Below are 27,630 nucleotides of genomic sequence, written 5' to 3'. Positions count from 1 at the left end.
AGATGTAGGTATTCTATATTAAGTACAACTGCTTCCGTTGCTCGAAGTAAACATACATTTTAAATTGAAAGCAAAACAAAAACACTTTAAATCTCAGAAGGCCTAAAAGTGTGTGTGTGGGGGGGGGGTATGGGTATTAACTTACAAATAAAAATCTTGCAAAATCACTGATCATTTTTATTAGGGCTGTGCACCCCCCCCCCCCGAACTGCTTTGGGTCGATCCGACCCGACCCCGATCCGCTCCAGAACCGGACCTGGAGTGAGATCCGGAGGGCCAAATTGAGATTCGGAGCCCATTTTGCCCCCTTCCCCACTTCATAGAATCATAGAATCATAGAATAGCAGAGTTGGAAGGGGCCTACAAGGCCATCGAGTCCAACCCCCTGCTCAATGCAGGAATCCACCCTAAAGCATCCCCGACAGATGGTTGTCCAGCTGCCTTTTGAAGGCCTATACTGTGAGAGAGCCCACAACCTCCCTAGGTAACTAGTTCCATTGTCGTACTGCTCTAACAGTCAGGAAGTTTTTCCTGATGTCCAGCTGGAATCTGGCTTCCTTTAACTTGAGCCCGTTATTCCGTGTCCTGCACTCTGGGAGGATCGAGAAGAGATCCTGGCCCTCCTCTGTGTGACAACCTTTTACACTGTCTCCGTCGTTGCTGCATGGCTGCCGTCAACGCCAGGTAAGCCCCTCCCACTTACCTGCGTCCGTTGTGGTCTGGGTGGAGGCGTCAACTGTGGACCAGGCCTGAAGGTGGAAACAGGGCGTGGCCTGCTTCCACCTTGAGGCCTGGGCCTCAGTTGAAACCGCTGCCCGGATTGCGCCCGAACTGCACGGACTGCGGTGGATGGGGGAGCCAGGTGAGCTCCCCTCCCCCACTTACCTGGGATCTGGAGCTTCGGAACGGTCGGAATCGCTTCGGACCATTCCGAACCGCTTTGCATCTCCCCCGATTCACTCCGGAACTGCCCGCTCTGCTTTGGATTCGGGGATCCGAAACAGAGCGGAGCGCACCCCTAATTTTTATTGCATTTACTATTACACTTACATCCCACCATTCCCCCACCTCTTACAAGGAATCCAAGGTAGTTTACGTGGTCTTCCTCCTTTCCGTTTGATCCTCACAACAACCTTATGATGTGGGTTAGGCTGAGAGTCAGTGAACTGCTTCACTTGATCACTGCGGTCCATCGTGGCTTATCTAAGTCATGATGAGTCATGATCATGCTTCCCCCCACCTCCTCCTAGCTAATTCTTTTCCTTGTATCCCGTGGCATTTTGGATTGCATACATGAAGGCAGAGAGCTCCTAATCATTGATGCTCATAACTGACTCCAGGAGTCTTTCAACAGAAGAGTGCTTTGAAGGGATGAAGGAAGGAGTGATGGAGGTGGCATCTCACAAGGCTCCTAGAAGTCCAACCCCCTGTTCAGTGCAGGAATCCACCCTGGAGCACACCTGACAGATGGTTGTCCATCTGCCTCTTGAAGGCCTCTAGGGTGGGAGAGCCCACCACCTCCCTAGGTCATGGGTTCCATTGTCGTATTGCTCTATCAGTCAGGAAGTTTTTCCTGATGTCCAGCCAGAATCTGGTCCAAGCCCCTGCTCAATGCAGGAATCCACCCTAGAGCACACCTGACAGATGGCTGCCCAACTGCCTCTTGAAGGCCTCTTGTGTGGGAAAGCCCACCACCTCCCTAGGTCATGGGTTCTGTTGTGTTCTGATGTAGATCAGAGCCCCAGAAGAACTTGATGTAGACATCACAGTTGTAAACAGGATCTCACATTTGTAACACTCAAATTCTCATGTTAAGGACTGCTGTCTGAGCCCCTTCGATTACCTGGCCTGGTAGAATCATAGAATAGTAGAGTTGGAAGGGGGCTCTAAGCCCTTTGAGTCCAACTCCCTCCTCAATGCGGGAACCCATATTAAATCATCCCTGACAGATGGCTGTCCAGCAGCCTCTTGAAGGCCTCTAGTGTGGGAGAGCCCACCACCTAGGGTGACCATATGAAAAGGACAGGGCTCCTGTATCTTTAACAGTTGTATTGAAAAGGGAATTTCAGCAGGTGTCATTTGTATCTATGGAGAACCTGGTGAAATTTCCTCTTCATCACAACAGTTAAAGCTGCAGGAGCCCTGCCCTCTTTTAAATCTGGTCACTCTAGTATAGCTCCTGTAGCTTTAACTGTTGTGACGAAGAGGGAATTTCCCCAGGTTCTCCATATATACAAATGACACCTGCTGAAATTCCCTTTTCTATGCAACTGTTAAAGATACAGGAGCCCTGTCCTCCTTTTCATAGGGTCACTCTACCACCACCTCCCTAGGTCACTGTTTCCACTGTTGTACTGCTCTAACAGTCAGGAAGTTTCTTTCAATGTCCAGCCGGAATCTGGCTTCCTGCAACTTGAGGCACTCTGGGATGAATACCTCCTCACCCAGAAATGTCCCTGTGCATTATATAGCTGTGTGACAAAACCAAACTGATGGAAGATTTACTTATCACTAGGGATGTGCTCCGCTTCTAATCGAACCCTAGAAGCAGGAGCGGAGTGGGGGGCTTCGCCTGCCCTTAAGGCAGAGGCGAAGAGGATTGGGGGGTCGGCAGAGCGTGGCAAAGAAGATCGAGGTGAAGGCGGATCCTTCGCCTCGATCCGGAGCTCCGCCGGAAAGGTAAGTGGGGTTTACCGGGCCCTGCCGCTGTCGCCCATGCGGCGACGGCGGCAGGGCCCGGTAATCCCCCCCTGCCCTCCTCTCCCTTACCTGCCTCTGTCCATGGTCCGTCAGCGTCTTCAATTGAGCCCGTGGTTCCAGCAGGAATTCTGGGCCGCTTGCGGCCCAGACTTCCTGGTGGAACAGCGGGCTCAACTGAAGACGGCGACGGACCGCGGATGGAGGCAGGTAAGGTCCCCCTCTCCCTTGGTCCCTTACTGGGCTCTGCCGCCGTCGCCGCCCGGTAACCTCCCCTATGGGGGGGGGGGAACGGAGCTCCGATCCGGATCCGGAGCTCGGAGTGGAGCGGAGTGGGCACAGGCGGAGTGGGGGCGGGGCGGAGCGGCCCGATCCGAAAATGGCGGATCTGAAAGTGAAGCGGAGTGGGGGGTCCGTGCACACCCCTACTTATCACTGCTATTTGCGTACTAGGAAAAGTTCCTCCTCCTTAACACCCAACACTTAAAGGAGAATTGATAAAAAGAACAAAAAAAAGGCAGTGACCAAAACGCTGAAACAAAATGGCATATTTCTTGAACTCGCCCTGACTGTAGATGGAAGTGGAAGTGAAAGTGAATGGAAGCAGCTTCTGCTTTGGTGCCTTGAAAAGCGGTTTCGTGGTGGTGTCAGCCCAAACAAGCCCTGATTTGTCTCTTTACAAGCTACCATTGCTTAAGGTTACTGCAAAGTTGGTGACTGAAAGCTGATTAGAGGTGGGTGTTATTAGCAAATCTGCCACTCCCCAATAGTGATGGCTGAATTGCTGAGAAGTCTTCCTGCTTTTAGTTCATTTGTCAGCCACATGGGGGCACTGCAGGGCTGCAAAAAGCACGCTGTACGTCCTTCGTTTTCCATTGAAGGTGGAGAAAAACCATGTATTCTCAAACACGACTCTGTCCGTCTAAAGCATATGCAAGATTTCCATCTTACACAGGGCTCTTCATCAGGCACAACTGGAAGGTTCTCTTTTGTGCTTCACAAATTTGCAAAGTACGTCTCAGAAGATTAAAAAAGACAGCTAGGAATTATTCCACTGCCAATTACATTGCATAGAAGGTTTTTGACTGGTGCAGTATTTTTTATATTACCCGTTCTCTCTCTCTCTCTCTCTCTCTCTCTGTCTGTCTCTCTGGTGCAACGTTAAAACAGTTTTGTTTTTCCAAGCATTTCATGGCTGTCTGTTTTCTTATTGCTGCTGCTATTTCTTTCAAAATGGCACTTTAAATTTGGATTGATCTTTTTAGATTGTTCCATTTGGCTTTTGTAAGCTGTGTTGGTTACAGAATTGTTGGATATATATTAGGGTGACCATATGAAAAGGAGGACAGGGCTCCTGTATCTTTAACAGTTGTATTGAAAAGGGAATTTCTGCAGGTGTCATTTGTATATATGGAGAACCTGGTGAAATCCCCTCTTCATTACAACAGTTAAAGCTGCAGGTGCCCTGCCCTCTTTTAAATCTGGTCACAGTATAGCTACAGTATAGCTCCTGCAGGTTTAACTGTTGTGATGAAGAGGAAATATCAGCAGGTGCGACATGCATACAAATGACACCTGCTGAAATTCTCTTTTCTATGCAACTGTTAAAGATACATGAGCCCTGTCCTCTGTTTCATATGATCACCCTAATATATATATATATATATATATATATATATATATATATATATGGCTGCAAGACTAGGGTGACCATATGAAAAGGAGGACAGGGCTCCTGTGTGAACAGAGTGCTGTTCTAGAAGGACCCTTGGTCTGATCCAGCATCAGGGCTCTTCTTATGTTCTTAGGGTGACCACATGGAAAGGAGGACAGGGCTCCTGTATTTTTAACAGTTGTATTGAAAAGGGAATTTCTGCTTGTGTCATTTGTATAGATGGAGAACCTGATGAAATTTCCCCTTCATCACAGCAGTTAAAGCTGCCCTCTTTTAAATCTACTCACTCTAGTATAGCTCCTGCAGCTTTAACTGTTGTGGTGAAGAGGGAATTTCCCCAGTTTCTCCATATATACAAATGACACCTGCTGAAATTCCCTTTTCTATGCAACTGTTAAAGATACAGGAGCCCTGTCCTCCTTTGCATATGGTCACCCTAATATATAATGCTAAGGTGATACATGGCAATGCATGGCACAGAACTTTATATGCTGGAGGTTATGACATGCTGGAAGATCTGAGCTATGAGAAGAACTTTGTGTTGCTAAGCAACAGGATATATAAACACAGCTGGTAACAGCTAGCATTGAAACATCTCATTGCTAAACCAATGGGAGAGAGGCTGGGAGGGTAGAGTCCAATGGACACCCAGTAGACTTCATGGCTAGTGGGGGGGGGGGAGCAGCTGGGAGGGAGCGGCCAGGAGCCCAGACAGAAGGCCAGGTGGCTACTGAGCAATAAAGTCCTAGCGCTCAGATGGTCTGCGCAAGTCCAGCTGGTTGCTTTATTGTACTTTTAAGCATGGGGTGTGTATGTGTGTTACAAGATGGCAACAGCGTGAAGACAAAGAAGAAACCAGGCAAGGGGAATGCAGGGTGTCTGAATATTTTAAATAGATAAATCACACCATGTTCTCCTCTCTTTGGGATTCAACTGGAGGCCTTCCACTTCAGAAGATGTGACCACTAGGCCTGCTGCTCATCTGGCATTTTGCTTTAAAAAAAATAAATTAATCTGCCAGCAGGCAATTTAGAATATTCAGTCATAACATTCCAGCTCTTTCCTCCACGGCAGACTTTCTTTTCCCCTCATACGCTCTGTTTCTCTTTCCCCCTTTCTGTTGTTTTTCAAGCCCTTCATGCTGCGATCTGGCTTTATTTTCAGCGAGGCTTTTTTCATCCCCCCTCGCTTTGTATGGTAGGAATATCCCCCCCCCTTTCTCTCTCACACACTCTCTCCCCCCAAAAAAAATTATAATTAAAGTATTTGTCTCCACAGCAGGAAATGTAAACTGTATGGAGGCGAATTTATAGATATTTTTATAAAAGGAAAGAGAAACTCATTTAAGAAAACAATTATTGTCAGACGTGCACAGAATCTACCCTCTGCAGCCTCAACCCTGCTAGTCTGTCTCCAGTAACCAACTTTGCCACTGCTAAAAATGTGTGGCACGTCTTAAAACGTGAATCCAAGAGTTCAGCCTCTATTTAGGCATCAAAATAGAGACTGTCTTGCCTTATATGCATTTCTCCTTACCCATTAAGACCAAGGGAGGAGGCCTTTAGAAATTTAAATTGATGGAATATCAAAGCAGGGTCTTCTCAGTGGTGGCTCTGGTGTGATTGAATAGATATCCCAGTGCAACCCATTGGTGCCTAACCATACAGGTTGTTGGAAGGGGCAAGCACAGCCTTTCTTGCTTCATTAGCACTTCAGGGAGACACTACAAGAACATAAGGTAGGGTGACCCTATGAAAAAGAGGACAGGGATCCTGTATCTTTAACAGTTGCATAGAAAAGGGAATTTCAGCAGGTGTCATTTGTATATATAGAGAGGAAGGAAGGAAAGGAACCTCTCATGCAAGCACTGAGTCGTTACTGACTCTTGGAGGGACTTCAGGTTTCGCTGACGTTTTCTTGCAAGGCCTTAAAGCGGGGTGGTTTGCCGTTGCCTTCCCCAGCCGCTATTACCTTTCCCCCAGCTAACTGGGTACTCAATTTACCAACCTCGGGAGGATGAAAGGCTGAGCCGACCCGAGCCGGCTGCCTGAAACCAGCTTCCGCTGGGATCGAACTCAGGTCGTGGGGAGAGTTTCGGCTGCAGAAACTGCTGCTTTACCACTCTGCGCCACACGAGGCTCTATATATGGAGAACCTGGTGGAATTCCCTCATCACCACAACAGTTAAAGGTGCAGGAGCTATATTAGAGTGACCAGATTTAAAAGAGGGCAGCTTTAACTGCTGTGATGAAGAGGGAATTTCACCAGGTTCCCCATATATACAAGAGACCCCTGCTGAAATTTCCTTTTCAATACAACTGTTAAAGATACAGGAGCCCCGTCCTCCTTTTCATAGGGTTACCCTACATAAGGACAAATTGGGGAAGGGTGATCTATCATGTCCACACACCCCAATGCTAATCCTATAAATCTCTGCTCAAAAACAACCCCCATTGAGTTTAGTGGGAACTTCAGAAGAGCCCTGATGCTGGATCAGACTAAGGGTCCATCTAACTCAGCATTCTGCTCACACAGTGACCAACCAGCTGGCCATGGGAAATCCACAAGTGGGTTATAAGTGCAAAAGTGCCCTACTGCCCATGCTCCCCAGCAACTGGGGAACATAGTCATACTGCCTCTGAAAATGGAGGTAGCTAAGAAAAGCCCCCAATGCTTTTGCTGGTCATTATAGGGAAAGCCCTCTGTCCCTCTGTCCATGTGTATTGTCCTTCTTGAGATGGGGCAACCGGAAGTACGCCCAGTATTCCAAATATGGTGGCATCACAAATTTGTATGAGGCAGCCTTCTCCAACCTTGTGCCCTCTAGAGGTTTTCCACCACAACCTCCAGCATCCCCGACCATTGGCCATGCTGGCTGGAGTTGATAGGTGCTGAAGTCCAAAATATCTGGAGGCCGCCAACTTGGGAAAGACGGGTATCAGCCTATTATGATGCAGGCATTCATACTTTCATTCCTTGGCCTAATCGCCAGACCTTTGAGCATTGCTGGCTAATAGGTCTTGGAGACTAAGGTTGTACACCCTCCTCCCCTGATTTGACTCACAGGCTGATTCAGCTTTTCCAAATCAGCCTGTATTAAACTCAGGTGCCTTGGTAACAAATCTGAAGCAGGCACCCAGGAAATGCGGACACAATGCTGCTATTGTTTACAGCAGTATATCTATGGCAGTCCAGAGCCTCTTGGAGGATAGGCGGCTCACCAAAGCAGGCAGAAGCTTCAGCTAAGTCCAACATCTGGGCAGGAGAAGAGTGGAGCAGCAACTGGCCATTGTTGGCCCGAAGTGGCCCAATCGAGTCCCAAACCGGATTCAGGCTGAGGCAGGCCCAATCAGCCCTGTTTAACTCCAATTTGGGATTCGGGATTGAGGGATTGAAAACCGAATCCTATGTGGAAAGGCTAATGTGTGTTTAGACTGGAGAAGGGACCACGAAGAGGTCATACAATGGCCTTCAAATATCTGTAGGCCTGTTACATCCATGATGGATGAAATGTGTCTTCGGTTGCATTTTCTCCATCATTGATACGTGTCTGCTACAGAAGGTAGGACCCAAGCCAATGGGTTCTAATGACAAGAAAAGGGATTTCGACTAGAAAGTTAGAAGAACGTCCTGATGGGATGACCCAGTGGAGGCTGGTGGCTTCAATGTCAGTGGGGTGGTGGATCCCCTCTGGGTTTCAGTCCAAACCAGTCCGAACTCTAAAGGAGCTCTCCAAGGTGTGAAGCTCTGACCAGTTCTGTTTCAAACGTGGAGAGGATTTACCATCCCACTGCTTTCGGAGCAGGCAACCTCCAGTGATATGAGCTGTTTGGAAGTGGAACAGAGCGAGTCAGAACAAAGGCACTCTCTCCTTTGTTCCAGGCTTTCAGGAAGCGGTTGCATGGCCCCTTATCAGGTATGGTGTAGTCATGGAATTCCTGTACTAATGGAGAGGGGGCTAGACTGGATGACCTTTGAGGTCCCTTGCAACTCTTTGATTCTACAGTGCTAATCATGGACAAACCCCGGGCTTGATTCAGCACAAGACAGGCTTGGATAGAACAGTGGAAGTGATTTATTACCAAGAGAAAGCAGAAAATAGCAATCCTCCCAGCACACAGGGACAAAGAAACTGGCAAATGACAAAGTTGGTGGCAGAAAGCAGCAGATTTCACTATTGTTTTTGTTTTTTTGCTTCCGCAAAGCAACATCCAAATTCCTTTGAAACTACCTGACGTAATCGTGCCAGAAAATGCACTCTCTCTGGTTCCGACACCCCACGCTTCTCTGATTCAAAGACACAGAGAGGCGAAGAAGAACACACGCGCACACACGCACAAACGCAAACACACACACACCAAAACCCAACTTCTTTAAATACTACTCCTGCAATTCCAGCGCAGCGGGACGGGCTAAAAACAAATTAAAACCACGACAATAACCATCCTGAGCCGGGGTGAGAAAGGAATGGATTGACGGTGGAGAACGTAATCGCTTCTCTTGGGCTTAAATCTATTTATATTATAATAAGAGTCACTTGTGCATGGATGCGTGCACATGTGCAGGCAGGGAGGAGAAAATCAATCACACGCAGTTTAAAACAAACAGAGCTGCCACAAAGAGATCGCCATGCTGAGAGGAGGGAGTGGGGAGTGGGACACGGAAAAACGAAGCGGGGAGACGCTATCGAAGCAATCTGGAGCTCGTGGCACTCGAAGAGTGTGAGGAGGTGTTAGGAGACCTCTGGCTTTTACTCATCGAGTTGTTTCAAGAATGGGGGGGGGAGTGAAGAGCTAGGGAGAACATGAATGAGGCACCTCTCTCATGAGGAATGGAAGAGGCCTCCGAGGTTAATCCAGATGCCTTCCTGTGGCCTGAAAACGGCCTGCATGCCTTTAACTTTGCCAGAGATTGATAGAATCCTGTGCAGTGTAGAGAAAGCAGGTGGGAAGAATTTGCTTCCCCCCCCCCCCAGAATTGGCTCTAGGATGGAGTAGAGAGCTGATGCCCCCACTTTCTGTAACAATGGTAGGATGACCATTGGGATCATCCCTGGCCAACAGCTGGTTGGCCACTGTGTGAACAGAGTGCTGGACTAGATGGAACTCCGTCTGATCTTATGTCCGTATGTTCTTATTTATTTATTTATTACATTTCCATACCGCCCAACAGCCGGAGCTCTCTGGGCGGTTCCCTCTTCTTATGTTCTTAGGGTGACCATACGGAAAGGGGGACAGGGTTCCTGTATTTTTAAAAATTGCATAGAAAAGGGAATTTCAGCAGGTGTCATTTGTATGCCTGCAGCACCTGGTGAAATTCCCTCTTCATCACAACAGGTAAAGCTGCAGGAGCCCTGCCCACTTGACCAGTTACAAAAGAAGCTCTGGCAGGTTTAACTGTTGTGATGAAAAGGGACTTTTACCCGGTGCTGCATGCCTACAAAGGACACCTGCTGGAAATCCCTTTTCTCTGCAACTGTTAAAGTAGGGTGATCCTATGAAAAGGAGGACAGGGCTCCTGTATCTTTACCAGTTGCATAGAAAAGGGAATTTCAGCAGGGGTCATTTGTATATATGGAGAACTTGGTGAAATTCCCTCTTCATCACAACAGTTAAGGCTGCAGGAGCTAAAATGGAGTGACCAGATTTAAAAGAGGGCAGCTTTAACTGCTGTGATGAAGAGGAAATTTCACCAGGTTCCCCATATATACAAATAACACCTGCAGAAATTCCCTTTTCAATACAACTGGTTAAAGATACAGGAGCCCTGTCCTCCTTTTCATATGGGCACCCTAAGAACATAAGCAGAGCCCTGATGCTGGATCAGACCAAGGGTCCATCTAGTCCAGCACTCTGTTCACACAGTGGCCAACCAGCCATCGGCCAGGGATGAACAAGCAGGACATGGTGCAACAGCACCTTCCCACCCATGTTCCCCAGCAACTGGTGCCCACAGACTTATTTAAATTTAAATAGGAGGATTTCAGCAGGTGCCATTTGTAGGTTTGCAGCACCCTAATTTAAATGTAAATAGTATGTGCTTGGAACAAGAGTCGGATGTTAATGTGTCCACCTAAAATTCTCCATCTTATTCATCGTCAGAGAAATTGGGGGCTCGCTTTCCCTTAAAGCTCTTGCAGGGTGAAGCGTATGCAAAAGAGATCCACTTCAAGATTCTTTCTCTTCCCTTCTGCAACTGGGGAATCCTGCGAGCTGATTTGTTCACCAGAAGGCTGGGCGGCAGACACATCGGTGACATCTTGCGCAAGACGGGCAATTTCCTTTGGGAAGCGCAATATTTTGCTCACAGGTGCTCCGAAGAACCTTGGGAGCGTCAGCTGCAGGAGCACCTGAAAGGCTCACCTGAATGTGAGCCCAAGTGGCTCGCTTTCTAGTCGGCCACCAGGGGGCTCTCCTGATCTGGAACAAAATTAATTCTGTTGAGCTTGTAACAGATTACGGAACTGCTGGAGTTAGCAACAGTGGGTTTCCTTGAACAAACAGACAAATCCGTATCATTGCGGGTGTTTGCAGAAAATTTAACTCTGTGTAATTCGCTTAGTTCCCTTTAATAAAAACATCTTCCAACCATGCAGAAATGAGGTTTCAGCGACACTCAACGGATTCCTGCATTTCATACCTAGTTTGCACCTATAATTAAATTCCAGCAGGTTAGCCATGTTAGTCTGTTATGGCATAAACAAACAATAAGAAAAGGAGTCTTGTGGAAATACGAAGACTATCAGATACATTGTGGCAGAGGCTTGCATGGACGGGAGTCCACTGCATCAGACGCATAAAGTATTAGTCTCCCTCTCTCTCTCTCTCTCTCTCTCTCTCTCTCTCTCACACACACACACACACACACACACACACACACACACACTCATTCACACACTCACACATGTGAATTCCAACCTAAGAATTGGTGAGCAAGTTTGATCCTATTCAGTTAGGACTCAATTAAGACCAGAGGTCACCCCCCACTGAAACAATTCACCAATTCCCCCCTTCCCCCACAAATAGCCTAATAGGGTAGTGAAAGGCAGAGGGCCCATTTGATGAGCAAGTTTGATCATATTCAGTTAGGACTCAATTAAGTCTAGAGGTCACTTTCCCCCAAACAGTTCACCAGTCCCACCCCCACAAATAGGCTAATAGGGTGGTGAAAGGAAGAGGGCCCATTTGGTGAGCAAGTTTGATCCCATTCTGTTAAGACTCAATCAAGACCAGAGGTCACCCCCTGCCAAAAACTGTTCACCAATTCCCCTCCCCCCAGAATTTATTTATTTATTTATTACATTTTTATACTTCCCAATAGCCAAAGATCTCTGGGTGGTTCACAAATAGCTTAATAGGGTGGTGAAAGGGAAAGGGTCCATTTTGCTCAGATCCACCAGAAACTCTTGCTGATCTACTAAAAATCATCCAGAGATCTACTACTAGAACTTGATTCTGATCCATGTTCTGCCTGTCCCCGGGCTAGATGGTCTGTAACTTAGCGTGACCATATGAAAAGGAGGACAGGGCTCCTGCATCTTGTATTGAAAAGGGAATTTCAGCAGGTGTCATTTGTAGGCATGCAGCACCTGGTGAAATTTCCTTTTCATTACAAGTTAAAGCTGCAGGAGCCCTGCCCTCTTTTAAATCTGGTCACTCTAGTATAGCTCCTGCAGCTTTCTCTGTTGTGATGAAGAGGGAATTTCACCAGGTTCTCCATATATACAAATGACACCTGCTGAAATTCCCTTTTCTATGCAACTGTTAAAGATACAGGAGCCCTGTTCTCTTTTCCATATGGTCACCCTCATTGCATTGAATGCCTGCAACGTGTCCTTTCAAGTTTTAAAAAATGCTGGGACATACTTCCTCACAACCTGGGGAGCCATTTGCCCATTAAGGCTAGATAATATTGAGTTAGACGAACCAGTGGCTGAACTCAATATGAGGTTTCTTCCTCTGTTCATAAACACAATGTCAAATGAGGCCATGAGGGAGACCTATTGCCGCCCGAATTCCACAGTCAGACCTTTTGCCTCAGCTCATGCCACAACAACTGCTATGCTTTCAGATGCTTTACTTCCCAGGTGAACCTGTTTGGATGTTTGCGTGTTGCCTGGTCACCTATGAGCCTTTAAATGGGTTCATTTCATTCCAGAGATAAGGTGGGATTCAATCCCAGGTTTCCTGATTTGCAGCTCGGTCTCTCAGTGTTGGCTCGGCCAATTGGGAACATGCCCAGGAGAACCTTTGGAGCGGAGTGTCTTCTTTTGTGGTAGCAGTAGGTGAATATCAGAGCCCAGGTAGCCCAGAGCTAAAGACCATTTCCAGAGTGCATTGGTTTATTGCAGGCGTGTTGGAGAAATCTCCAACATATTCAAATGGCTTCAGATTTCTATGAACCCAACCTTAGAATTCATGCAGCAGACCAATTTCCCCCCCCCCCAAAGTTCTGCGGCCTTGTGAACCAGTTCCCTCCCCCCAAATTGTTTTTGGGGGATGGGGCTGCGCAAATTCACACTTGTGCTAACTCATACATCCCTAAAAGATCCCTAAACTCTCATACAAAAAGAAATCCAATTCTAAAAGAAATCTGATTCTTCTGAGGGAATGATAGAGCAGAAGATGTCCATAAGACACAGACTAGATTGGATTTAGCAAAATCCATACATCCTTAGTTTACTGATACATGAAAGGAGGAAGGAGTGGAATATGCTTTTTCTCCAGTGGTCTCTTTCTTTCTCTCCACTGTTGTATACTGTGTGTACAACAGTGGAACAGTCTACCTGTGGAGATTGTGGGTTCTCCATCTCTAGAGGTTTTTAAGAAGGGGTTAAACAGCCACGTCTCATGGATGGTTTAATTGGTTTCCCTGCACATTGCAGAGGGTTGGACTAGATGACCCTGGGGTCACTCCCAATTCAACAATTCTATGATATATTTATTTATTATTTATTTATTTATTACATTTCTATACCGCCCAATAGCCGGAGCTCTCTGGGCGGTTCACAAAAATTAAAACCATTCAAAGTATAAAACAACAGTATAAAACCATAATATAAAATACAATATAAAAGCTCAACCAGATAAAAACAGCAGCAATGCAAAATTACACATTTAAAACACCATGTTAAAATGTATTTATAGATTGTTAAAATGTTGGGAGAATAAAAAGGTCTTCACCTGGCGTCTAAAAGCATATAATGTAGGTGCCAAGCGAACCTCCTTAGGGAGCTCATTCCACAGCAACACACACATATACCTCTCTCTCTCCTCTCCCTCTCCCACCTCTTTCTCTCTCTTTCTCTTGTTCACAAAGGACTACGTGAGCAGAGGAGGATGAATTGGAATTACCATGATAGCCACCTGCCTATTCTGGTGTAATAAGTGTTATGCTGTGTAGAAGTTAGTCTTTTTGGGAGGGGCTCAGGTCTGCTTCCATGTCTGGCTCAGGACAACTATGTGAACAGCTGGTCCAAGCTTCTTGCCAGGAAGGCAGCTTCAATCGGTCTCTCCTCTTCCCTCCTCCTTAATCTGGGCTTGAATTTTGCTTTTAAATCTGTTAAACAAAGTGTGGGATAGAGCCTTCTGCGACTTTCGCACTCACTCTCATGTTTCTTGCTCTCCCAGTGTATTACACGTTCATTACGTTGGGCCTCTTCAGCTTGCTGACTATCTAAAGAACCTGTCGGTGGCTAAAAATTAGGGATGTGCTCCGCTTCTCCTCGAACCGGAGAAGCTGGAGTGGAGCGGAGGGCTTCGCCTACCCTTAAGGCGGAGGCGAAGAGGATTGGGGGACCCGCAGAGCGTTGCAGAGCGGATTGAGGTGAAGGTGGATCCTTCGCCTCGATCCGGAGCTCCGCCAAAAAGGGAAGTGGGGTTTACTTGGCCCTGCCGCGACGGCGGCAGGGCCAGGTAACCCCCCTCCCTCCTCTCCCTTACCTGCGTCCGTCCGCGGTCCCGCGGCTGCTTCAACTGAGCCTGTTTGAGTCCTCAGGCTCAGTTGAAGCAGCCGCGGGACCGCAGACGGACGCTGGTAAGAGAGAGGAGGGAGGGGGGTTTACTTGGCAAAAGTTGATAATAGCTCTAACTCTATGATTTCATGTTTGATTCTTGTTTTTTCATGGATCTATGGATCGCAATAAAGAAGTATGGTATGGTTATTTATTTATTTTATTTATTTATTTATTTAAGTATTTTTTATGCCGCCATTCAGCCAAAGAAGGCTCTCATGGCGGCTTACAAAAGTATTTCTTGACAGTCCCTGCCCACAGGCTTACAATCTAAAAGACATGACACAAAAGGAAAGGGGATTTGGAGGGAGGAGGAGGAGGGGGAAAAGGAAAGCAAATTCAGGCACTACAATCTTAGTTGGAAAGTTCAGCAGTTACAGGAGACAGCAGGAGGGAGGGGGCTCTCAGCTGGAGCTGGACCCAGGCACGGTGGAGAGGTGCCTGGCTGCTGCTTCCTCCCTCACTGGTGGCCTCTGCAAAGACAGTTGGTAGCAGGAGGGAGGGGGCTCTCAGCTGGAGCTGGACCCAGGCACGGTGGAGAAACAGTGACACAGTTATGCTGTGTCAACATCAAATGACTAGTCCCAGTTGTGGTCAGGTGACAACTGCTCAGTGCGTAAGCAGTTTTCTCACCGATGTCTTTCTGAGTGAATTCCAATGACCTTGGCACTAATGTCAGGCACAGAAAGTGGCAGTGGCATATGGAGACAGAGAGCCATGGTTTCCTGTCTACAGTGCCCAGAAAATGACGTGGCGTTTCTGAGATATTTTGGCCACACATACCAAGAGGGACTGGTTAATATAGCTACAGGAAAAGGGAAATGAACGAGCATAGCCTCAGATGGAGTTGCAACATCTGACACAACATCTCATAGATTAAAACCACAGCTCTCCACCAGTTTACAAGTTCTGCCTTAAGAGATACCCTGCCCTCTTCAGAATTGGCTGTGCTGGCTAGGGTTATCCAACAACCTTTGGAGGTGTATAGCAGAATTGGGGGACATGTGGTCATCCAGATGTTGCTGGACTGCAACTCCCATTCTCAACTCCTTGCCAGTATAGCCAATAGGGAGGGATGATGAGAGTTGCACTCTGACAACATCTGGAGGACCACATGTTCCTGATCCCTGGTGTATGGGATTAGAGCCTCCATCTTCCTCCTTATCTCTGTCTTCCATCAGAAGAGTTCTGCTGCATTCCTCCAAAGGTCCATCCAGCCCACCATCCTGTTCTCACCAGTGCTCAACAACTTCCCTCTCCTGCTAATGTTCTCCAGTGACTGGTATTCAAGGGTGCTCTGCTTCTGAATCTAGAGGTTCCATTGAGCTATAAGGCATGGAACCAAAAACCCCTGTTCATTCAGACCACATCCTTCTGGTCCGGAATCCTGTTTACCACAGGTGCCAACCAGATGTCTCTGAGAAGTCTACAAGTAGGACACGGGGGCAACGGCCATCTCCAGTGGTTGTCCTTCAGCAACTGGTATTGAGTTGTAGGCTGTCTCTTGTCTTGCCATGCATGGAAAACTTTTCACATAGCCTCCATCATTTCACAGATTTCTTTTAAAAGCTCATGTTTAGTATTTGCATACAGACTATGAGTCCCCCGCCCCAATTTCATATAGTTGAAGGCTCTACTACAGCTGCTGCATTCTTTTACTCTGGAATAGACCCTATCCCCACTGATGGAAAGGTCAAGAGGATAGTGGTCCTTTTGGTTAAAGATATACCCTGCATCAGGTGACCACTGGAAGAGTCCTCTTCTGAGGAAGAACTAGAGCCCCCAGAAACCCAGGGCACCCCAGACCAGGGACTGAACCCTCAGGGGAGGTGGTTGCATGACCATCCCTGTCAGGGGAAAGGCGTTCTATTATTATTATTATTATTATTATTATTATTATTTATTTATTTATTTATTTATTTATATAGCACCATCAATGTACATGGTGCTGCACAGAGTAAAACAGTAAATAGCAAGACTCTGCCGCATAGGCTTACAATCTAATAAAATCATAGTAAAACAATAAGGAGGGGAAGAGAATGCAAACAGGCACAGGGTAGGGTAAGCAGGCACAGGGTAGGGTAAAACTAACAGTATAAAGTCCGCACAACATCAAGTTTTAAAAGCTTTAGGAAAAAGAAAAGTTTTTAGTTGAGCTTTAAAAGCTGCGATTGAAGTTGTAGTTCTCAAATGTTCTGGAAGAGCGTTCCAGGCGTAAGGGGCAGCAGAAGAAAATGGACGGAGCCGAGCAAGGGAAGTAGAGGCCCTTGGGCAGGTGAGAAACATGGCATCAGAGGAGCGAAGAGCACGAGCGGGGCAATAGTGTGAGATGAGAGAGGAGAGATAGGAAGGAGGCAGAGGCTGAGCAACTCCCTGATACCCGGGGGACATTGTCACCTCAGGCAAATAAGGCTCCTATGCAAAGGAGTGCTCACCTCCAGAAAAGGTCTCTACAGGAGAAAGCCATTCCTCTGGAGCAAGGCTCTGCAAAGGGAGACTTGATTACAGCAGCTGAGCTTTGGTCCAGCAAGCTTTGGGCTGAAAAGCCTTCACAGAAAATCCAGCCACCGGTGGCACAACTTGGTTCATCCTGCCTTCTCCTTGTTTCTTGCCTGTGATTGATGCCCTGACCTTTTGGAGTGCCTAATAGCTCTGCTTCTGGAGTGCGGAGTGTACCTGACTGATTTACTGTGTTTGATGTCTTGCTTGTTATCCTGACCACTGCTCTTGTTGCCTGATCCTCTAATCTGCCTGTCTGCCTGTGCTCTGACCTCTACCTGGACATAAATCACCTCTTATAGCCTGAACTCCATTGCATCTATGGCCTGATACAACCAAAGCAGGGCACCTTGGGAGGAAAACTATCAGGCTCTTGGCCAAACTGACCTCAGGGGAGACCAAGTTCAGAGGAGGTGAGTTGGGATACTGTAGCAAACCCCACTCCGACAGGAGATGTGGGGCAGGTGCAAGCTTCCTATCTGACGGATGCCCTGCCTGGGGTGCAAAAGAACCCCTTTGAACTCATCCTGAGCCCTGCAATGACACCTGAATCTCCTCCTTTGTTCCATGGCTCTCCAGATGGTGGAGGGCCAGGTGGGAGGCTCAGTGTTATTGGCAGAATGCCCACGTGGTTGACAGAAGACCCTTTTATCCAGGGTCTCCTTGGGAGCAAGTGCCAACTTGAGAGGAGGGAAAAGTCCCAGCTGCAGACAGTGAGAAAGCAGTTGATAGAAAGCAAAACCTTAGTCTCCTTCCAGACCTTGCTGGGACACCATCTCTTATGGATCCATTTCTTCTCCTCCTTGCTCAGGACATCTCATTTCTCTATACTATCTTTCCAAGATGTCCAGAGGCTGGTGACCAGGATGGTGAGTGAGAGATCTGGCAACCAAGTCCTATGAGGAATGGTTGAAAGAGTTGGGTGGGTTCAACCTGGAGAAGAGAAGAATAAGGGGAGATGAGATAGTGGTCTACAAATATGTGCAGGGTTGTCCCACAAGAGATGGAGCAGACCTGTTCTTTGATGGAAGAAGGACTGGTGGATGGAAACTGCAAGGAAGCCAAGTTTGGCTAAACAGTAAGAGAAGGTTCCTAATGGTAAGAGCTGTTCAGCAGTGGAACTCTCTGCCTTGGGAGGTGGTGGGCTTTCCTTTGATGGAGGAGTTTAACCAGGAATGAGCAACTTATGGCCCTACAGATGACTTGAGCTACAGATGTTTTGGCCTACAACTCCCAGAATAGCCAGCGGTGAAGGATGATGTGAGTTGTAGGCCAAAACATCTGGAGAGGCATGTGTTGCTCACCCCTGATTTCAACAGGAGCTGCATGGCCATTTGCCAGGGATGATGTAATTGCAACCTCTGGTCTTGATTTCTGCAATGTGCTGTACTTGGGGGTTGCCTGCATATTTAATTTGGAAACCTAAACTGGTACAAAATAGGGCAGCCAGGTTGGTCTCGGGGACATCCCGTGGAGACATTATAACACTAGGGTGACCATATGAAAAGGAGGACAGGGCTCCTGGGATGCTCCCAGAACCATGGGAGACACCGGGTTTTCCGTGGTTCCTGATATCCCGTGGCAAACCCGTGGCTGTCCCCACTTGCCCCCAGGACCCACACAAGACCAGCCTGGATTTAATGGCTAGTTTAGACATGCTCTAAGTGTGGTCGTATCATAGATTTATATAAAGGCAGTGTAATATTGACAGTTTTATTCTCAATTCCTTTCCTGATAATGCCTAAGATGGTTTCCCCCCCCCCACCTTTTTCCAGCTGCCAAACACTGGGTTGACGTTTTCATTGAGGCTAGGGTGACCATATGAAAAGGAGGACCGGGCTCCTGTATCTTTAACAGTTGCATAGACAAGGGAATTTCAGCAGGTGTCATTTGTATATATGGAGAACCTGGTGAAATTCCCTCTTCGTCACAACAGTTAAAGCTGCAGGAGCTATACTAGAGTGACCAGATTTAAAAGAGGGCAGCTTTAACTGCTGTGATGAAGAGGGAATTTCACCAGGTTCTCCATATATACAAATGACACCTGCAGACATTCCCTTTTCAATACAACAGTTAAAGCTACAGGAGCCCCGTCCTCCTTTTCACATGGTCATCCTATATAGCACTGGTTTTAAAATCTTTACACTGTGCCTGCTGACTTCTTTGAATGCCTTTAAAATGCCATTCAAGACTCTATTATTCTGGCAGGCCTTCTCTTTTTAGCAACGTGTTGCTGACCGATAAATGTTCTTTTCGTGCTGTATGGTTTTATCAATCGTTTTATCTTTTTAAATTATTTTTTAAAAAACATTTTTATGCTGCCTACGCTATTTTATTGATCATCTTCATCTTGTTTAAATAGTTTTATCTTGTATGCAGCCCAGGGTATTGTGTATATAGGTGGGATAATAATAATACATTATTTTTTGTCTTGTTTAAATGGTTTTATCTTGTATGCAGCCCAGGGTATTGTGTATATAGGTGGGATAATAATAATACATTATTTTTTGTCTTGTTTAAATGGTTTTATCTTGTATGCAGCCTAGGGTATTGTGTGTATATAGGTGGGGTATAAATTAATTAAATAATAATTGATAAATTGCAGGTCCTACATTGATCAGGGGGTTGGACTAGATGTCCTTTAAGACACCTTTCAACTTCTGTGATTGCATGAACAGTCCTCAGTGGCTGCAGTGTCCAAAGGCAAGCTTTGCCCTGCATGGTACCTTATGGCATTCCTCATGAGCAGGCATTTACCTAGAAGTGCAGTAGAGGCAACCAAGAGCCATCCAGCTACCCCACTCACAGAATTAACTTCTGCTTGACTCCAAGGAGGGGCGGAACCCTGAAGAATGACAGCCCCTGCAATTCATGCTAAGGTTTTAACAAGGCATCCCCCACGAGGCAAAAAAAGAAAGAAAAATAGGTCAAACCCAGGATAGTGATTTCCCTGGGGCCAAAGACCATTAAATGGGGAATTTCCCTGCCAAATAAAGGCCATTGGAGCACATGATTTCCTGTGTCTTGAGAATCTATGAAAGATTATGCCACCGTAAATCTGCAACGTCTTGAAATTTCCACAATACTCTCTGTTGTGTTTATGACCCTATCGTATACACATGAGGTCATAGGGATGGATAGATCTGTAAGTTTTGCTTTCTCCCTCACTGCTTTTTTTTTAAATTTAAGAAACCCCAAGTTCTTCCTGTCACATTTTTCTCCCTCTTTCAAACTACTAGAATTCAGTGTCATCCCATGAAGCTGATGGGTGGGAGATTCAGGATAAATAAAAGGAAGGACTTCTTCACACAGCACATAGTTAAATTATGGCATTCACTACCACAAGATGTTGTGATGGCCACCCATTTGGATGGTTTCAAAAGGGGGTTGGATAAATTCTTGGAGGAGAAGGCTATCAAGGGCTACAAGCCCTGATGGTTGTGTGCTATCTCCAGTTTTTGAGGCAATAAGCCTGTGTGTACCAGTTGCTGGGGAACATGGGTGGGAGGGTGCTGTTGCACCATGTCCTGCTTGCTCATCCCTGGCCGATGGCTGGTTGGCCACTGTGTGAACAGAGTGCTGGACTAGATGGACCCTTGGTCTGATCCAGCAGGGCTCTTCTTATATTTGAAAAAACACATGGGTCTATGTTGAGTTGTAGACCATTTGTCTAATGCCATATGAGCTCTTCTAAAAATATCTAAGCAGAAGTACGATGAAGACATTACTGCTATTACAATTATTATCATAAGTTATTTTATGAGTAGCTTAAAACACACACAACCCAATTGAGAAAAACATTTACAACTCTCTCACGTCCTCTGTCCTCCAGAAGAACCCTGCTTAGTAGGTTGTTATTATTCCCAAAGGGAGGCTAACCACATTTTCGACTCTTTTTCATCCATCCAATAAGATCTCTTATTAATCCCAAGTAACGGATTAGGGTGATCGTAAAGTGACGAAGGCTGACCCTCCAAATTGGTGACGCAGCAACAAACTGGCCCATTAACACAACCGGTTAGAAGGGGAGATAAACAATTTTTCCCTTTTGAAAGAAGTTATCTGAAAACCACCACAATGTATTCATATAAGGATTTCACCATTGACCCCTTAGGGCCATCTTCCCCAACCTGGTGGCCTATAGCTATTTTGGACTACAACTCCCAGCATTCCTGTGTATCGGCCCTGCTGACTGGGTCTGATGAGAATTGAAATTTCTTGGAGCAACTTGCATTCAGTCAGTCAAAACCTTGCCCACGGGTTTATAATATAAAAAAATCATGACACATAAGGAAAAAGGGGGGTGAATGGAAGAGGAAAAAAGCAGGGTGTGTGTGAGTCAGCAAAGCATGAGCTAACGAAAGTTTTCTGAATGCTATCTCAAAACTCATTCCAGCTTGAGTTTGTATCAGATTGCTGCATTAATAGAAGTACAGCTTCCAAATCGCGTGAGGTACTGGTTCCTCTCTATTTGGCCCTGGTTAGGCCTCATCTAGAGTATTGCATCCAGTTCTGGGCTCCACAATTCAAGAAGGACGCAGACAAGCTGGAGCGTGTTCAGAGGAGGGCAACCAGGATGATCAGGGGTCTGGAAACAAAGCCCTATGAAGAGAGACTGAAAGAACTGGGCATGTTTAGCCTGGAGAAGAGAAGACTGAGGAGAGACATGATAGCACTCTTCCAAAAAAAAAAATATCCCAAAACAACATACTTAAAAGGTTGTCACACAGAGGAGGGCCAGGATCTCTTCTTGATCCTCCCAGAGTGCAAGACACGGAATAATGGGCTGAAGTTACAGGAAGCCAGATTCTGGCTAGACATCAGGAAAAACTCCCTGACTGTTAGAGCAGTATGTCAATGGAACCAATGACTTAGGGAGGTTGTGGGCTCTTCCACACTAGAAGCCTTCAAAAGGCAGCTGGACAACCATCTGTCAGGGATGCTTTAGGGTGGATTCCTGCATTGAGTGGGCAGTTGGACTCGATGGCTTTATAGGCCCTTTCCAACTCTACTATTCTATGATTCTATGATTGTGAGTTGGAGCGCACGTGCGCTCACGTCCTTTAAAAAACAAAATGGTGGGTGCGACACCCTCCTTCCTCCCGGAATGTCATGCCTGCATGTAGACTAAGGGGAGGATCCCTCCACACCGGGCTGGTGTAGAAATGGCCAAAGTGGAATATCCTGCTTGGTGTAGATGAGCCCAACGTGGTCTTCAAGAGGAACAAGAAACTTTCCAACCCTGGCATAGATGGAAGGCATGGTATATTTTGCTAATTTCTTTCTCTTTCGGTTCAGTCTCCATTGCAAGATGCGTGTCACGGTTGGGAGGATGTGGATGGCTGAGGTTTGCTGAAACGGCATCCACTTGCACAATCCTTACCACCATTTCTGTTGCAGAGTCACCTCTGAACGCCCCGAAGCAAAATAGCAGAAGTGCATATCTGGAAGGAGAGCAGCCCAGATGTGGTGACCTTCCATTACAAAGTCACGCCAGGGCCGTGAGATCGCCGCCCGCCCCCCCCGGCACTCGTGGAGGTGGAAACGCTTCCTAAAGTGGTGCAAGATTGTGACAAGCGGCTCTCTACGTGCTAAGTGTTTGCTGAGACCCTGGAGAGCCGGCGTCAGCTTCCCCTTTAGCTGAGCTTTCGCAGTTGTTCAGTTGTCTTACCTCTTCTTAATGGGAGCTGTTCTGGTTGCTGCTGCTGTTGTACTATAAATGTCCACGTGGCTTTAAAATGCATTAGTAGCACGTGTCCATGTGTTTCTTAGGCCCAAAATAGACCTAACACTGTCCTAGTGCCATTCTAGCAATTGGCAGTGGTGTGAATGGCTTCTAAAGAACCATTGGTAACCTCAAGATTGGATTACTGCAATGCGCTCTATGTGGGGCTGCCCTTGAAGCTGCTCCGGAAGCTGGAGCTAGTGCAGAATGCTGCAGCTCGGCTGTTGTCCGGAGCTGCCCCTTTCCAGCATGTAACTCCTCTGCTGAGGGAACTGCACTGGCTGCCTATTCGCTACCGGGCCAGGTTGAAGGTTCTTGTACTTGTGTACAAAGCCCTAAACATCTTGGGAACAGGATACCTGAGAGAGCGCCTTCTCCCCTACCAACCTGCCCGGTCACTGAGGTCATCCGAGGGCCTGCTCCTGGTGGTTCCACCTAGATCCATCCTCCGATTGGAATCCACCAGGGGAAGAGCCTTCAGCGTGGTGGCTCCCCTCCTGTGGAACTCCCTGCCTCTGGAGGTCAGGCAGGCTCCGACCTTGTACTCCTTTCGGTGTCTCCTGAAAACATCATTATTCCAAGAAGCCTTTCTTTAACATGCAGCCTTGGATTTCTGTTTTTGCTTCTTTTTAAATTTTGTTTTAACTGTTTCATTTTGTTTTTATTTTCATTTTACCTTTTACGCCGCTCTGAATTTTTTCAATGGGGAGTGGTATATAAATATTCTAAAGAAAGAAAGAAAGAAAGAAGGAAATTGCAGTTGGGTTGGGTGGGGTCCCAATCCAGATTAAGACCCCAACAGGAGGTAGAAGGGATTTAACCGTTGGCATCTTGTTATCATCGAAGATCCTGATCGCCGCCTTCTCCACATATTATTTGCACTGGAAGGAAGGCTTCTATTAGTCCAAATGGGAGTTATCTTGACCATTTGAGTGCCTCAGCCTGGTTTTTGGCACAGTTGGGCTGCAGTGAACATAGATCCCCAGAGTTAAGGCAGCTGCACCAGTTTCAGTGCCCAAATCAAACTTTTCGTTAATAGTTAGAATAAAGGCAGGCCCATAAGGACATAAGAAGAGCCCTGCTGGATCAGACCAAGGGTCCATCTAGTACAGCATTTTGTTCATACAGCAGCCAACCAGCTGCCTAGGGGAAACCCACGAGCAGGGCACAAGAGCAGCAGCACCCTGCTGCCCATGTTCCCCTGCAACTGGTGTACATGTGGAGATAGCATACTACCTGTGATACTGGAGGTAGCATAATGGCTTCAAGTAGCCATTAATAGCCTTCTCCTCCAGGTATTTATCCAACTCTTTAACTGTTGTGATGAAGAGGAAATTTCACCAGGTTCTCCATTTATACAATTGACATCTGTTGAAATTCCCTTTTCAATACAACTGTTAACGACACAGGAGCCCTGCCCTCCTTTTCATACAGTCAGCCTAGCTTAACCTGAGGGAGGTGTGCGCCTCAAAGCCTTGTGTGTGAGGTGGTGACGTCACAGGGACCATATGGAAAGGAGGACTGAGCTCCTGTATCATTAATAGTTGCATAGAAAAGGGAATTCAGCAAGTGTTATTTGTATGCATATAGAAATTCCCTCTTCAGCACAACAGTTAATTTATTTATTTATTTATTTATTACATTTTTATACAGCCCAATAGCCGAAGCTCTCTGGGCGGTTCACAAAAATTAAAACCACAATAAAACAACCAACAGGTTAAAAGCACAAATACAAAATACAGTATAAAAAGCACAACCAGGATAAAACCACGCAGCAAAATTGATATAAGATTAAAATACAGAGTTAAAACAGAAAAAAAATTAAATTTAAGCTAAAATTAAGTGTTAAAATACTGAGTGAATAAAAAGGTCTTCAGCTGGCGACGAAAGGAGTACAGTGTAGGCGCCAGGTGGACCTCTCAGTTAAAGCTGCAGGAGCTCTGCTCTCTTTTGTATCTGGTCACTCTAGTGTAGCTCTTGCAGCTTTAATTGTTGTGATGAAGAGGGAATTTCACTGGGTGCTGCATGCATACAAATGACACCTGCTGAAATTCGCTTTTCTATGCAAGTGTTAAAGAGAAAGGAGCCCTGCCCTCTTTTGTATCTGGTCACTCTAGTGTAGCTCTTGCAGCTTTAACTGTTGTGATGAAGAGGGAATTTCACCGGGTGCTGCATGCATACAAATAACACCTGCTGAAATTCCCTTTTCTATGCAAGTGTTAAAGAGAAAGGAGCCCTGCCCTCTTTTGTATCTGGTCACTCTAGTGTAGCTCTTGCAGCTTTAACTGTTGTGATGAAGAGGGAATTTCACCGGGTGCTGCATGCATACAAATGACACCTGCTGAAATTCCCTTTTCTATGCAAGTGTTAAAGAGAAAGGAGCCCTGCCCTCTTTTGTATCTGGTCACTCTAGTGTAGCTCTTGCAGCTTTAACTGTTGTGATGAAGAGGGAATTTCACCGGGTGCTGCATGCATACAAATGACACCTGCTGAAATTCCCTTTTCTATGCAAGTGTTAAAGAGAAAGGAGCCCTGTCCTCCTTTTTATAGGGTCACCCTAATTGAGGCATGAGACCCAGTGTCAAGGGTTCATATGACTGGGCGCTTGCTGAGGCCCATATCCCTGCAGAGGAGCCCTTGTCGAACTCCAGCGCCATCTGGCTCTCCCACTTTTTGTCTTTGCTGTCCCTGCCTGGCCTCCGGTGTACATGGAATCAGTGCCAAGAACAAGGAAACATGGCATCACCCTTTACTTGAATTGCGCTTCTTCCTCTGGAACTGTTGTTATATTTTGATCCACTGCTCTGTGTTTTTAAAGGCCCTCCTTTTCCCCAGGGCTGTTCGAGCAATCTTTAATCATTTGCACAGAACCACTGTGGTTGGAATTGCACCATTGTCAGCAACATACAGTGAAATGATAACTTTGTTTTAGCTTTCGGTTGTAACTTAGGAGAGTTGAGTCAGTCTATTTCCTGTTCTGGTCAGTTTCACAGTGATTCTCCATGAGTTCATTTCATTTCGCTTGGCACCTACATTATATGCTTTTAGACGCCAGGTGAAGACCTTTTTATTCTCCCAGCATTTTAACAGTCTATAAATACATTTTAACTTGGTGTTTTAAATTCGTAATTTTGCATTGCTGCTGTTTTGATCTGGTTGAGCTTTTATATTGTATTTTATATTATGGTTTTATACTGTTGTTTTATACTTTGGTTTTAATTTTTGTGAACCGCCCAGAGAGCTCCGGCTATTGGGCGGTATAGAAATGTAATAAAATAAATAATTAAATAAATAAATCTCGTTTCCCATCAGATTCTGAATGTTCTTAAAGAAAACACAAAAACTCTCACACAGATTTCTGGTATATAACTTTCCATAATATATGGATGTTGGTATGCAATTTTCCTAATGTACACATTTTGTATGCAGTTTTCCCTGATATATTTTTAGTATGTGACTTCCTCTAATATATTTTGTGCTTGTTTGTCAACAACAAAATATTTATTGCACAATCAATGCAATACATACAAACTTGAAATTTCACTATACTATTATAAAATACTACATATGGTTAAAACAACAGAGCTATCAAATGCATAACATCCATTGCTGAAATGATGGTAAAATGGGTGAACAGCAGACATACAGAAACCTTTAATTACTTCTCAATCACAATTCATTTATATCTCTGAATCTTTATAACACCTCACACCAATACTGTCCAAAAACTTTGCTCTACATCTATTAGCTTTCGCTGCAAATAGTGCAACCCTCTGAATAACATATGGGTCGGTTGAATGTAATAAATAACTCAGTTTTTTTCCTTAACCCCCCTGTATTTCACTTTCTTTAAAAAAGGCTGCAAGTAACTTTTTCTTATGTCTGTATATAAGGGACAGTGAAATACGTAATGTGCTATGTCCTCTGGAACTGGCTCTCCACAGACAGTATCCCTAATATGAATCTTTCAGTATGTGACTTTTCCATAAATCATAGAATCATAGAATAGCAGAGTTGGAAGGGGCCTACAAGGCCATCGAGTCCAACCCCCTGCTCAAAGCAGAAATCCACCCTAAAGCATCCCTGACAGATAGTTGTCCAGCTGCCTCTTGAAGGCCTCTAGTGTGGGAGAGCCCACAACCTCCCTAGGTAGCTGATTCCATTGTCGCACTGCTCTAACAGTCAGGAAGTTTTTCCTGATGTCCAGCCGGAATCTGGCTTCCTTTAACTTGAGCCCGTTATTCCGTGTCCTGCACTCTGGGAGGATCGAGAAGAGATCCTGGCCCTCCTCTGTGTGACAACCTTTTAAGTATTTGAAGACTGCTATCATGTCTCCCCTCAATCTTCTCTTCTCCAGGCTAAACATGCCCAGTTCTTTCAGTCTCTCTTCATAGGGCTTTATGACAAATATATATGACATTTCCTGTTTTTAATTTTTTTTTTTGCATGCATCTTTTTCCATTATATCCATTTTTGTATGTAATGTTTGAGCTGAGAACTGCATTGCGAATTGTATAAACTGAAGGATCACTGTGTTTCGATCTGCATATTAATCCAGGCAATGTGAACTAGATTTATTTGCTTATAAACGCAGCTCAAAGGGAATTCTCTCTAATCCCTCATGCAAGTGTTTGAGTGTTTTAAGTAAAAGGAAAGATCAGGATTATAAATGGACAAAGAGATACTTTGAGCTGATAAAAATAAAATCAGAGGGGAGGGAGTTAAATAGCCATAGGCCCTTTCTACTAGGGATGTGCTCCGCTTCTCTTCGGTTCAGAGAAGCAGGAACGAGGCGGCCTAATTTGCCTCCAGAAAAGGCGGAAGTGAAGAGAGTCGGGGGCTGCGGATCGAGGTGAAGAGGATTGCCTCAATCCGGAGCTCCGCCTGCAGGTAAGTGGGTGGGGAGGGGGACTCATCTGGCGCTGCCGGCAGCGCCAACCAGGTAAGGGAGCAGGGAGGAGGGACGCTTATCTGTGTCCGTTGCGGGCTTCAATTGAGGCCCCGGTTGAAGGTGGAAGTGAA

This window comes from Elgaria multicarinata, chromosome 19 (assembly GCF_023053635.1).
Source record: "Elgaria multicarinata webbii isolate HBS135686 ecotype San Diego chromosome 19, rElgMul1.1.pri, whole genome shotgun sequence".
NCBI classification, from domain to species: Eukaryota; Metazoa; Chordata; class Lepidosauria; order Squamata; family Anguidae; genus Elgaria; species Elgaria multicarinata.
The sequence above is the reverse complement of the archived record's forward strand: the minus strand, read 5'-3'. Positions refer to the sequence as shown.